General features: G+C 43.2%; 1 protein-coding gene across 2 annotated transcripts in view; it reads right to left on the reverse strand.

Moving 5' to 3' along the window:
• SPSB4 (splA/ryanodine receptor domain and SOCS box containing 4) overlaps window positions 1–13020 on the reverse strand; it is a 344397-nt gene that overhangs the window by 204361 nt on the left and 127016 nt on the right. The gene's annotated exons all lie outside the window — the stretch shown is intronic.

Consider the following 13020-nt stretch of genomic DNA (forward strand, 5'->3'; position numbering starts at 1 on the left):
TTTGACTAGGGAAGTCAGCATGTAGTCAAGTACACAATCAGTAAACTGATCAGCCTAGGCTTATCAGTTAATCCTATAAACTACACACAACACCCCTCCTCTTGTTGCCTCTGTGTATCACAGGCAGCAAGAGCTGGGACAGACAGGAGCCAGTGTCTGTGGGGAGCTGATTTTTAAGCTGGCTTCCCATGAGCACCAGATTGTGTGGAGCTGCCTCTGACAGAGAGGCAGCAGCATAAGAGGATAAGGGGAGGCAGGTGGGAGCTGGTACATGTGCGAAGCCAGCTTTTAAGCTGGCTCTCCACATATGCTGACTCTGCAGAGCCACTCGCCCCCCCCACACCAGGGGGACATGGGAGGCTGTTGTGGAGCAGCCTCTGTCCACGGTGGGTCGGGCTGCTGCCTCTGTATCTGTATCAGAGGATGTAGGGGGCTTCCCGGGAATGGGGCCAGGAGAACACTGGCTGCCAGTCCTTCCCCCAAGGACCATCAAATAATCATGTAACTGATAATATTGTGTGCATTTACATGATTATTCCTTAACACAGTATCTAAAATCCTTAATTTTGACATGTCATGGTTCCAATCTCCAAGTGATGGGATATGCCTTCATGGAATTTCCACCACTTACTTTTTTAAGATTGCACTTATCCAACATCTCGCATACTTCTCTCACAGCTTATTTCACTGTCACACATAGGTATAGGAAGTCATGAATTGTTCTTGGAGGATGTTCTATTGGAGAAGATTGATCTAGACATTTTATGTATTGCACTGCTAAAATACGCTGGCAAAGTTAGATGCTTTTTTATGACATCAGCAGAATTTGAAGCCACAAAAGGATTGTCTGGCTGTTGTGCCTACATAATTCCTTTCTGGATGCCTCAAACAGGGTGGAGATTTCTTTGTTGAGTGCCTTGGCCCCCAACTTGTCTATCATTTCCCAAAATATTTTCTCCTTTAAATATAAAATATTCAGATTCCCAGGTGGCCATTCAGAATTTCTGTGAGCTAGAGAGCTTAGCCTGTGATTTCACAGAGAACTGCAGGCTGAATACACTTCATTGCCAAGTTCAGTCAGACTTCTAGAAGTCTATGTAGGTATTTTTTCCACTATATTCATTCAGCTTATGAATTTACTACATATCATTTACTATATATATTCTTGCCTTACTAATGGAGTTCTAAAGCAGGGGTCAGCAATAAAATGTTGGCGATTTGCTAGTGTTAGCCTCTGGAGGACCACTGCCCCTGTATTTACCTGAACCTCTGCAGATATGGGAGATTGCAGTTCCCATTGGCTGTGGATCCATGGCTCCCAGCCAATGGGAGTCGCAGGACATGGTGCAGACTGAGACATCACTTCCTGCAGTTCCCATTGGCCAGGAACAGTGATCCACAATCAACAGGAGCTACAATCTCTCATAGCTTCAGAAGTGCAAGTAAATATAGTGGCAGTGACCCACCAGGAGCTAACCCTGGGGAACCAGATTCAGCCCGCATGCCGGTATTTGCTCACTCATGCCCTAGGATATGTATAATCGCCGTTTCATTTACATCAAAATGGCCGCCGCGCTGTGCCGATCAGCTGTTTGGCGGCTCAGCACAGTAGTCTGGATGCTCCGTGGTCGACAACAGAAGCATTTGTTGACCGCCCCGTTATGCCTCGTGGAATGAGGTTTACCGGAGCGATCGACAAAGGCTTCCGTTGTCGACCATGGAGCATCCAGACTACCGCGCTGTACCGACAAACAGCTGATTGGCACAGCGCAGCGGCCATTTTGATGTAAATGAAGTGGTGATTATTTAAATTGCTGCTTCATTTTCCTATGTCTAGTAAACTCATCTACATGGCTCCGTCGACAGAGCCATGTAGTCTAGACGTACCTCTAGAGCAGTGGTCCCCAACCTTTGGAGGTTGCCGGGTGCCAGGAGGAATGGCCGTTCGTCCGCTGGGCGCCAGGGGGTGGGGCCCTCCATAGCCGCGCACCCAGGGCCGGCGCCCCCCCCTCCATGCGCCGCACGCCCGGGGCCGGAGCTCCCCCCCAAGTGCCACACGCCCGGGGCTGGAGCTCCCCCCAAGTGCCGCGCGCCCGGGGCCGGCGCCTCCTCCAAGCGCCGTGCACCCAGAGCGCGGCGCTCCCGGGGCCGGCGCTCACTGTGTGCCATGCGCCCGGGGCCAGCTCCGGCACCATGCGTGCGCCACATGCCCAGGGCCAGGCCAGCCCCGAGCACTTAGCGGGCACACACGAATGCCGTGTGGCACCGTGTTGGGGACCACTGCTCTAGAGTGTATACTAAATAGTGGATTTCATAAGGAAGAAATACTCTATTTGAATAGTTGAGATTGTTTGAACCAGTGAAATATTGTTTTGATTCCTCTTGCTGCAGTATACTTACGATATTTTTTGCCATATTTTATCAACCTTGCATACAAACCTTGTTGGTGACTATGTAGTTCAATATATAGTAAAATATGTGGTTCAGGAAATTTTGCAAGTTAGAATGCTGCCAGCCAGCACATGTCACCATCCTTGAAATAAAGGAAGCGTTCAGACCATTGCAGACATTTATGTTATTTTTCTCTTTTTATGTGCTATGAGCTAAATGTTGCTCCCCTTGCTCATAGGAGTAATCTCATTTAAACCAATGTGAGTGAGACAAATATGAGCAGACATTATTTTGGGATCAACTCTTGCAATCCTGGCTTAAATGATACTTACTCACTGAAATATTCCCATTGTAATGAAGGAAAAATTGCATGATTGGGCCCCTTCTTGTCTTTTTACATGATGATCTTTGTGAGAGATTTTTCTTTTACTACTCTGTGTATTCCTGATGGCTATATTGGTAGTAGCAACTAAATGTTGTACACAGGAATTATTCATATACATTGTTTTTGGTAGTTTCTTACATTTTTATATTGTTGATATATGGGACCTTTTCCCTTTTCTTTTTCTATTCGATTATAACTCTTTGTTATGACCTTAAATTCAGATTTTGCTTTTGTGCACCCACCCCCAAGATTTAGAAATTGAAAATTATCATGTTAGTTCCTTTTAATATGGAATTAAAACGTGCTCTATTATTTTTTTAAAGAAAAGAGATAAAAGAAACAAAACTTGTTGAGTTCTCACCAGTTATGCTGACAATGACATACAATCAATCTAGCCAGCTGAGCAACACATTTTGCTATCTATACTTTGTTATAAGTTAGCCTTGAGAATGATTTTTGCTCTCAGTAAAAGAAAGGAAAGACTGATTTCTGTTATAATACTAATTCATACTGTTGACAACCATTACTTTTCATTTGGAATGCATGGAAACCTTAAAAAAAATCAACATTCAGGTCATGTAATTATTACCAGATTAACCTTGAAATTAAAGACACTTAAGCCTTTTTCAAATTAAAAGGTGGACAGTCTAAGTAGGATCTAATTACAAATAAGTACACTTAAAGCTTGTCTACACTGGCAAGTTCCATCGAGAAAAACTCTGAATAACTAAAATCTCTAAGTGTCCACATTACAGCATGAAAATGTCCCAACGTGCAACTGTTTTTTGCGACAGAAAATTTCCACCTCCGTGAGGGACTTTTGTCTTTTCCCTGACCTTTATGGTCAACAAAGAACAGTGTGGACTCTGTTTTTTGCTTTGTTGAGAGAACTGGCTTCCACCAGTATCCCACAATGCCTTCCCTGTGATGTCTGCTGGCATGCGCCCCTCCCCTTTCAGGGTTCTGGAAAGTACCTAACAGTTGCCTGACCTGCTCCTTTTGAGGAACAAACAAAAAGAGCAAACCATTAGAATGCTCATGTTCTGCCCTGCTAGAAACACAGCAGCAGGCAGCCTGCTGCTGCAGGAGGGAGTCTGGAGAGACTGCTGTGCTGCTTTGGCATTCCTCATCATGGAGAGCTCACAGAGCTACTCTTGACGCTGCTCCCAGTTGAGGAGATTGTGGGATAATTCAGGGAGAATCAGAAGAAACGCAGGGATCAGCTCTGCCTTTCCACCACACTGCACTGCAGGATGCTTAGTGACATTACAGATAGAGCAAAGCAGAGGGGGCAGCTAGCAATGTGGCCATGAAATGTTCACAGTGGAAGGTAGGAAAACCAGTTTGACCGGCTTTCACTTTTGCCGACTTTTGCAAATTGATGGGACTTTTGTTGTCAAACCTTTCTAGTGTAGACATAGCCCCAGAAACACCTTGTCAGAAAAATATTGAACAGACAAGACAGTTCCAAATCTGAGCAGAAATTAAAATTCCATTACCTGCTTTAAAAAAAGTAAATATCTGTCAATTATATTAGCTAATTAGAAGAGAAGTAGTGATTATAACATCACCTAATCATAGTCTTCATTAAGTCAAATAAAAGTCTTCATTAAGTCAAATTCAAATGGTAAATCCTGGAAGCCAGGCTTTTCCCACAGTACTTCAGACAAGAAAGGGATAAAGTATGCATGGCTCTCCCCCTTCCTGCAAATAAGTAGATGTCATGTACTTCCATTGCACCACCTTTTCCATACCTAACCCATGTGGGAGGGACCTCCGAAGGGTCAAAGATTTATACCTGGGAGAAGGCAAGCCAGGGATGGGAAAAAAGCCAGCAGGAAGGGCAGGTAACATCTGTACACAATCTCCCCATTCAGGCAACCAGCTCAAATTCAATGGACAGTTAGTCCCACTGAAATTGTTTTGACTCTTCTGTAAAGCTCCTCCATGCTGTAGACAACTTCTCAAGTGGGGGCTTGAAGGGAATCAAGTGACAGAGGGATCCCTGCATGTGTGGGCCCATTAGTGCCGTGTCTCAGGTAGGCCAGACATGTAATAAGGATGACTTGCAGCCAGCATAGAGGAGCAAAGACCGTGACCTAGAGCCAATGCTTAATTTACAATGGAAGAGGTGATGGGATTCAAGATGTCAGGATTCAAGGCCTTTTTTTTTTAAATTTCAGAAATGAAGTGGGAAGCTCAGAGGTGCCAGGGCTGTGAACTGCCAAGCATAGATGTGCCAGGGCTTAGTTCTGGCACATATTAAGCACTGCCTAGAACCAGCACAGTAAAACAAAGACACTTACCCTGAGTATTCTGTAGGGGAGCACAGCAACCCCAAAAGAATGAAACTGTTATAGAGATCTCCCTCTATTCTGTCCCCCGACCCTCTTGCAATTTCTCCCACCAAAGGGGCTGATCTAGTCCTGAGTAAGGACTTCAGTTTTTAAAATTAGCTAATATATAATTAAATTCTCTCTAGAGAGTGAGTTAACTCACAGAAATATGGGTCAAATGCAAATCATTTGCAGCACTTCAACATAGCATGAGCAGCAGATTAAAATCAGAATACAGTATATTTGTTCCACTGAAACCATTTCTCACTGAAGACATGCCATAAATGCCATTCATTCTATATGCACCTCACTTTTAATACTACTGAAAAAGACTCTCTAGGAAATAACTACTGTAGTATTTGAACATATTCATCATTGGTACTAATAGTACCGATTAGGCTACATGCACTCAGATCTCAAATCTGTGTATGAACCTTAAGTGTATATTCTATATGAGGTTGTAAAATCCTGTAATTACATGTCCATCAGACTTTGAGTATATTATTCTAAAGATCATTGCCATAGTTCATTGCAACATTATCTGCATTCCCAGCCCTTGTGGTTCAACCTCTTTAGGTTCCCAGGTCCACAACTTACAACTCTCTTTGGCGGAGATCATACCTCTCCTGGTCCTGACAGGGGTTCTCCCAGGCTACATTCTGTTTTTCCCAACAAGCAGACTGACTAAACAGGACAGCATTTTCTCTTGGATTACTCTTCAAAATCAGTGGAGAGAGGCCACCTGCTGTAGATTACCACATTGTTCTTTAAAAGAAAGAATAATTTTCCATAGGACACTCCCAGTAAATATCTCCCATATATCAGCATTATCTCTTATATGCTATAAAACTATTTTAATTTAAATAAAGTTATCTCAAAGTTAGACATCTTATTTTCTATTCAAGCTAGTATATATTCACTTGTCTACACAATTAATTGACTTGTTGATAAAGGAAATTAACAAAAGAAGTCTACAAATGTAGTTTAGTATTAAAGTATGGTTTCAATCTAGAGTACAAAATGTTTGAGAGTGTTCTAAATTTGGTAAAATTAATTATTCCATCCATATTACTTAGACAGCATTCAAAAAGCATTTTACAGTAGTCTTCTGATAATCTGGAACCTTTGGGACCTAGGTGGTGACGGATTATCGGATATGCCAGACTATCAGGAGGTACTATAAGATGGTTTTATATATATACACACACACACTGTATATAAAGTGTTTTTAACCCTTTCTATTGTAGCACAAGCACTGTCCAGAGTCACACAATACCAGTGGCAGACTGACTCGGTCCCGTCCGGTTTTGCTCAGTTCAGCTGCTGCAGCTGCGGCCTTGTGACTCGTTTTTTTCCGAAGCTCACTCACTAGGCTCTTGCCATTTTGATGCCGGACTATCGGGAGTGCCGTACAATTGGATGCCGGACTATTGGAGTTTTACTGTAGTTACTTTACAGATAAAGAAGCACAGAATTACAGAACATCTAGATGTCATCTAGTCCAGTCCTCTGCACTTGTGGCAGGTCCAAGCACCATCTAGACTATTCCTGACAGGCGTTCGTCTAACTTGCTCTTAAACATCTCCCAATGGTGGAGAATCTACAATCTCCTAGGCAATTTATTCAGTGCTTAACCACCTTGACAGTTAGGAAGGTTTTCCTAATGTTTAGCTTAAATCTCCCTTGCTGCAATTTAAGCCAATTGCTTCTTGTCCTATCATCTGATATTAAGGAGAATAATTTTTCTCCCTTGTCCTCATAACAGCATTTTAGGTACTTCAAAGCTGTTATATACCCTCTCAGTCTTCTTTTTTCCAGACTAAACAAACTCAGTTTTTTCAATCTTCCCTCATAGGTCATGTTTTCTAGACTTTTAATCGTTTTTGTTGCTCTTCTCTGGACCTTCTCTAATTTGTCCACATCTTTTCTGAAATGTGATGACCAGAACTAGATACAGTACAGGCAGTCCCCGGGTTACGTACAAGATAGGGACTGTAGTTTTGTTCTTAAGTTGAATCTGTATGTAAGTCGGAACTGGCGTCCAGATTCAGCCGCTGCTGAAACTGACCGCCAGTTCTGACTTACATACAGATTCAACTTAAGAACCCCAAGCTTCCCGAAGTCAGCTGCTGCTGAAACTGATCAGCGCTGATTCCAGGAAGCCTGGGGCAGAGCAACTCTGCCTCGGGCTTCCTGTAGTCAGCGCTGGTCAGTTTCAGCAGCGGCTGACTTGGGGACGCCTGGGGCAGAGCAGCTGGGGTGCTGCTGGGTTGCTCCAGTAGCACCGCTCCTCGGCGCTACTGGACCAACCCAGCAGCACCCCAGCTGCTCTGCCCCAGGCGTCCTGATTCAGCCACTGCTGAAACTGACCAGCAGCGGCTGAATCAGGACCTGGGGCAGAGCAGCTGGGGTGCTGCCGGGTTGGTCCAGTAGTGCCCAGAGCGGGCGCTGCAGGACCAATCTGCAGCGCCCCAGCTGCTCTGCTCCAGGGTCCAAAACAAAAGCGTGGTCTGCTGGGGGGGGGCACACTAGCCGCGCCCCCCCCCCCCCCCCCCAGCAGACCAGGGACACGGGGAGCAGAGCCGCAGCGGCAGCGGGGTGCCGCGCCTCTGAGGCTTTGCTCTGGCAAAGTCTCAGAAGTGTGGGGAACCGCCGCGGCTGCGGCTTGAGTCCCGGTGCCTGTGGTCTGCTGGGGACGGTCCCCAGCAGACCACAGGCACCGGGACTCAAGCGGCAGCAGCGGCGGTTCCCCACACTTCTGAGGCTTTGCTCTGGCAAAGCCTCAGAAGCGCGGGAACCCGCCCGGTGCCTCTGGTCTGCTGGAGACGGTCTCCAGCAGACCAGGGGCACCGGAGCAGCTTACGAACGGGGCTTTCTTGCTCCAGAGCTCGCAGGTAGCAATCCGCTACCTCGACCTCCGGGGCGAGAAAGCCCCGTTCGTAAGTGCGGATCCGACATAAGTCGGATCCGCGTAAGTCGGGGACTGCCTGTACTCCAGCTGAATCCTAACCAGTGTGAAATACAGCAAAATCATTACTTCTCTAGTCTTGCTTAAAACACTCCTGTTACTACATCCCAGAATAATACTTGTGGGGTTTCTTTTGGAAACAGTATTACATTGTTGACTCATATTTAGCATGTGTTCCGCTGTGACTCCCAGAGTCCCTTCTGTAATATTCGTTCCTAATTAATCATTTCCCATTTTGATTGTTCCTTCCTAAGTGAAGTACTTTGCATTTGTCCTTAGTAAATTTCATCCTGTTTACCTCCAGCCATTTCTCCAGTTTGTCCAGATCATTTTGAATTTTCATCTCATCCTCTAAAGCACTTGCAACCCCTCCTAGCTTGGTATCATCTGCAAACTTTATAGGTGTACTCTCTATGTCTTTATCTAAATAATTGATGAAGATATTGAACAGCACTGGTCCCAGAACTGATTCCTGAGGAACACCACTAGTTATGCTACTCCAGTTTTCCAACCCATCTAATAGTGGCTCAATGTAGCTTGTATTTCCCTAGTTTGTTAATGAGAAGGGGCATGTGAGATGTATCAAAAGCTTTACTAAAGTTTAGCTATACTGTGCTTACTCCCTCCCCCCCCCCCCCCCCACTCCCACACACATCCACAAGGCTTATTACCCCATCCAAAAAAACCCAAAACTGATCAGGTTTGTTCGGCAAGTTTTGTTCTTGACAAATCCATGTTGACTGTTACTTATCACCTTGTTATCTTGCAGATGTTTGCAAATTGATTCCTTAATTATTTGTTCCATCATCTTTCCTGGTACAGAAAAGTTAGACTGACTGGTCTGTAATTCCCTCTGTTGTCCTTACTTTCCTTTTTAGAGATGGGCACTTTTCCAGTCTTCTGGAATGTGAAATCTCTATGAAGGAATAGAAGTTCCTGATCCAAATAGCCCTCTGTTTTAGAAATCCTTAATTGCTTTTACAGTAACTGATCAAATGAAAAACTGAAAAATAAAATAGAATATTCCTATGATGCTGAAAACACTTATCTATATCAAAATCATTACAATGATTAAATAAGGTTCTAAAATATGGTAAATTCATTCAGCTACTGAATGAATTTATACCACATCACTTAACTGAACACATGCTAAATGACTGTAATTCAAACTTTACAATTTGGAAAGTTCTTGTCCCAACTGTTGACACTTTTACATGTGATCCTAAATTTGGTTTTGTTCCCCTACACATAGGTTCCAAACACTGATTTTGGTAACAGTGGCTGAAACTTCCTGAAACATTTCAAACTAAAGAAACATATTTAAAAACAGATAATTTAAGCACAACCCCTTCATTTAAAACATTGAGAAATAATTAAAAGAACAAGCTATAGACTGTGTAAGAACCACTTAACCATGCTCAGAGTGAGAAAAACATGACTTAGTGATAACTGGGAAGTACAAACTATATTGAGCTATTAGATGGGTTGGAAAACTGTTCCCAGGGAATAGTTATCAATAGTTCACAGTCATGCTGGAACAGTATAACTAGTGAGGATCCTCAAGAATCAGTTCTGGGACCAGTGCTGTTCAATACTAGGGTTGCCGGATACTTTAAAAAGAAATACCGAACATGGTGGGAAAAAATTGGTTGAGAAAAAAAAAAGGAACAAAACAAAAGGCACTGCGCCTTTAAATCCCCATGCTCACCACTCCTCCCATCAGACGTGGCAGAGGTGGAATGTCCCAAGCGCCCAACTGTCCAAGAAAAAACAGAAAACACTGGACAGAGGTTGTTGTTTTTTTACTAGACAGAGGCCACAAATACCGGACTGTCCGGGCCAATACTAGATGCCTGGCAACCCTATTCAATACCTTCATCATGCTCATGGATGTTTGGCATGTTACATAATTATGCTTTCCCCAGCTCTGTTTCACTGTATTTGAGCTATGAAGGATCACAGTCAAACAAAGAAGATGCTAAAAAGTAGGCAGAAGATACAACTAGTGAGTGTGACCTTTTAGTGATATTCTGGTCCTAAACTAAGCCACATTCATTGTGACCTTCTTCAACTCCTGTCAGGGTTATTCCCCACCCTGGCGCTCTGAGTGCAGATGGTGAGGGCTCACAAGAGAACTTCAAAGCCTTTACAGGCACTGGTTACAAAAAACTCCCCCTCCCAACCCCAGAATCACAATACACAGATTTTGGGGAATCACTGCCACCATCAAGTGCTTTTCTATCCCAAAAACTAGGAATGAACACTTGAAACCACCTCCCCCAGGGTACCCCAAGCTCTTTTGCCCCAAAAGAACTTGAAAAAAGAAAAGAGAAAACAAGCTGCAGTCTCTGGCAACTGACCCCTCAGTCAGAGGCATGCAGACAGACCTATCAGGACACAAGAATCACCTTAAAAGAAGTTATTTTTGTTACAAAACAAAAGATAAACTTCATAAAGCATTCTTGGTTGCTAGATGTTACAGAGCAACCAAGGAAAACAAATTTTAAAAGACAGAGAAAAGTCTCTGGACATAGTGCAAGGTAGTAAATGGGGAAGCGAGGCACAGAATCATATAGAGCAGTTCTTACTAAACCACAAAATAAAGAAAAATTACCCTGAACACAACTGGATTCACTTTCGCTTTGACTTACAGTTTTATCTTTGTTCAATCCATTCCCATGCCCCAAATTCCTTGGAGACATGGTAGTCCTGTCTGGGTTTAAATTATTCTGTCTCTCTCAACTCCTGGGCTGTGTCTAGACTGGCAAGTTTTTCCGCAAAAACAGCTGCTTTTCCGGAAAAACTTGCCAGCTGTCTACACTGGCCGCTTGAATTTCCGCAAGAACACCAACGACCTCATGTAAGATTGTCAGTGTTCTTGCAGAAGTGCTATGCTGCTCCCATTCGGCCAAAAGCACTCTTGCACAAATGCTTTTGTGCAAGAGGGCCAGTGTAGACAACGTGGTATTGTTTTGCGCAAAAGAGCCCCAATCGCGAAAATGGCGATCGGGGCTTTCTTGCACAAAACCACATCTAGATTGGCACGGACGCTTTTCCACAAAAAGTGCTTTTGCAGAAAAGCGTCCATGCCAATCTAGACGCTCTTTTCCGCAAATGCTTTTAACGGAAAAACTTTTCCGTTAAAAGCATTTGAAGAAAATCATGCCAGTCTAGACTAGCCCTGGTTTATCTCTCCCACACAAAGAAAGCAGGCAAGGAACCTATAACCAATTCAAATTTCAACCCACTATCTCAATTGGTTCTCATGGCCCCTTCGTCAACACCTTTACTAGCTACCTGAGTTTAACCCCTTAGTCACCAAGTGCTGATCAGCACTCCTCCTGTCCATTACACCTCCTCATTCACCTGCCTCTTAATTCCTTAACTGCTTAACCAGATAGTTCCATTCAGTGTCTCAGCAATATATTAAGTGACAAATTTTGCCTTCAGGCAAATGTACCACATTCATTGTGTGCAGCATCACCAAGATTCAGTGAGATATATACACACTCTCATGAAGTGTGAGGGCAGAAGCCAATTCTTAAACAATCAAAATGGACTGTTTCCTCATTCGAAGAGTCACAACTCAAAATTTGGAAATTGATGGTCTTAAGATTTTTGTCAAGGATTTGTTGAGTGCATACTCTTAAGTTGAAAATCTAGTAACAAAATCAGTCTGGGTATCTTGAAAATCTGTAAATCCTCAGACAACAAAAGCTTCTAAAGTGGTATTGTCTGGCATGCTGAGAAAGTTCACAAAACTCAATAGGCCTGATTTTCCTCTCACTCATACTGGTTTCACTCCAGTGATTTCAGTGCAATTATTCATGATGTATACCAATGGAAGCAAATGGAGACTCAGGCCCTCCACCCTGGAACAATTTCTTAACCTGCAGATGGCACCTGTGGTACCATAGCCCAAAACCTCCTTATCCAAAATTTTATTTTCAAGATAACCTCTATACCTTTTGCATTCAGCTGGCAATAGCCTAACGTTGAGCTAACCAGAAAGATCAGAGATAAGGAATCGTCTACCATAATGCTGGGCTACTGAAAAATGAGCCTATCAAAACATAGCACTATAACCTTTTATAACCTATAAACACATCTACACAATCATTCTCAGCTGAAGCACTACATTTTCTTATTACAAAGATTTTACTGATGTAGGATTGCTATTATGAGGCTGAAGTAGTACCTGGGGGGAAACACCCAGTTTAAACTCCTTATCTTAGGCACTGAAAACTACCTCTCAGGTGAAATTCACATGCTTTTTCTTACCACAAAGTTTGGTATAAAGATTGGGAAGCTAGTTAGTTTTATTTGTAAGCCTTTTATACAGTAACAATCTATTGTGGTCTTCCCCAGCAGAGATTACACACCAAAAAAAGGGGGGGGGAAGAAGGGTAGAGCATATAAAATAGAAAGGGAAGCAGGGACAAAGATAAAGTGTAAAGAAAGGAGAGAAACAAAGACAGCGAAAGATGAGAGCAATAAAGAACTGAAACAAAATGAAGCCATAATGATGAGTCTACTGTTTGGGATTTTTTTTTCTCTGAAAAATAAATCATCACAATTTAAAAGTACTCACAAACTATTTATTCGCATCACTTGTTCTAAACTTAGAAAAAAAACCACCTACAACTCTGTCAGTGTGAACAGCAAAGTAAAAATTACAGCTGCAGTTGTACATTGCAATTTTTAGGAAAGCTATCATCAGGGTGCAAGGGTTAGCAAATACTTGCCCACAGGCTGGTTCTGGTTCCCCGGGGTTACATTTCACTTTCTGATGTACAGGGTATCTCTGAACAGATAGCCTTAATACAGCAGCTAGTGTTCAAAACAGGAATAAAAATGTACCGGGAATTTGGTACAGGAGGGCTAAAGCCAAAACAGAAATGAGCACTGAAGAATAAGCCTATCTGATTTAGGACTCTTAA

Source organism: Pelodiscus sinensis, chromosome 10 (genome assembly GCF_049634645.1).
Source record: "Pelodiscus sinensis isolate JC-2024 chromosome 10, ASM4963464v1, whole genome shotgun sequence".
Lineage (NCBI taxonomy): Eukaryota > Metazoa > Chordata > Testudines > Trionychidae > Pelodiscus > Pelodiscus sinensis.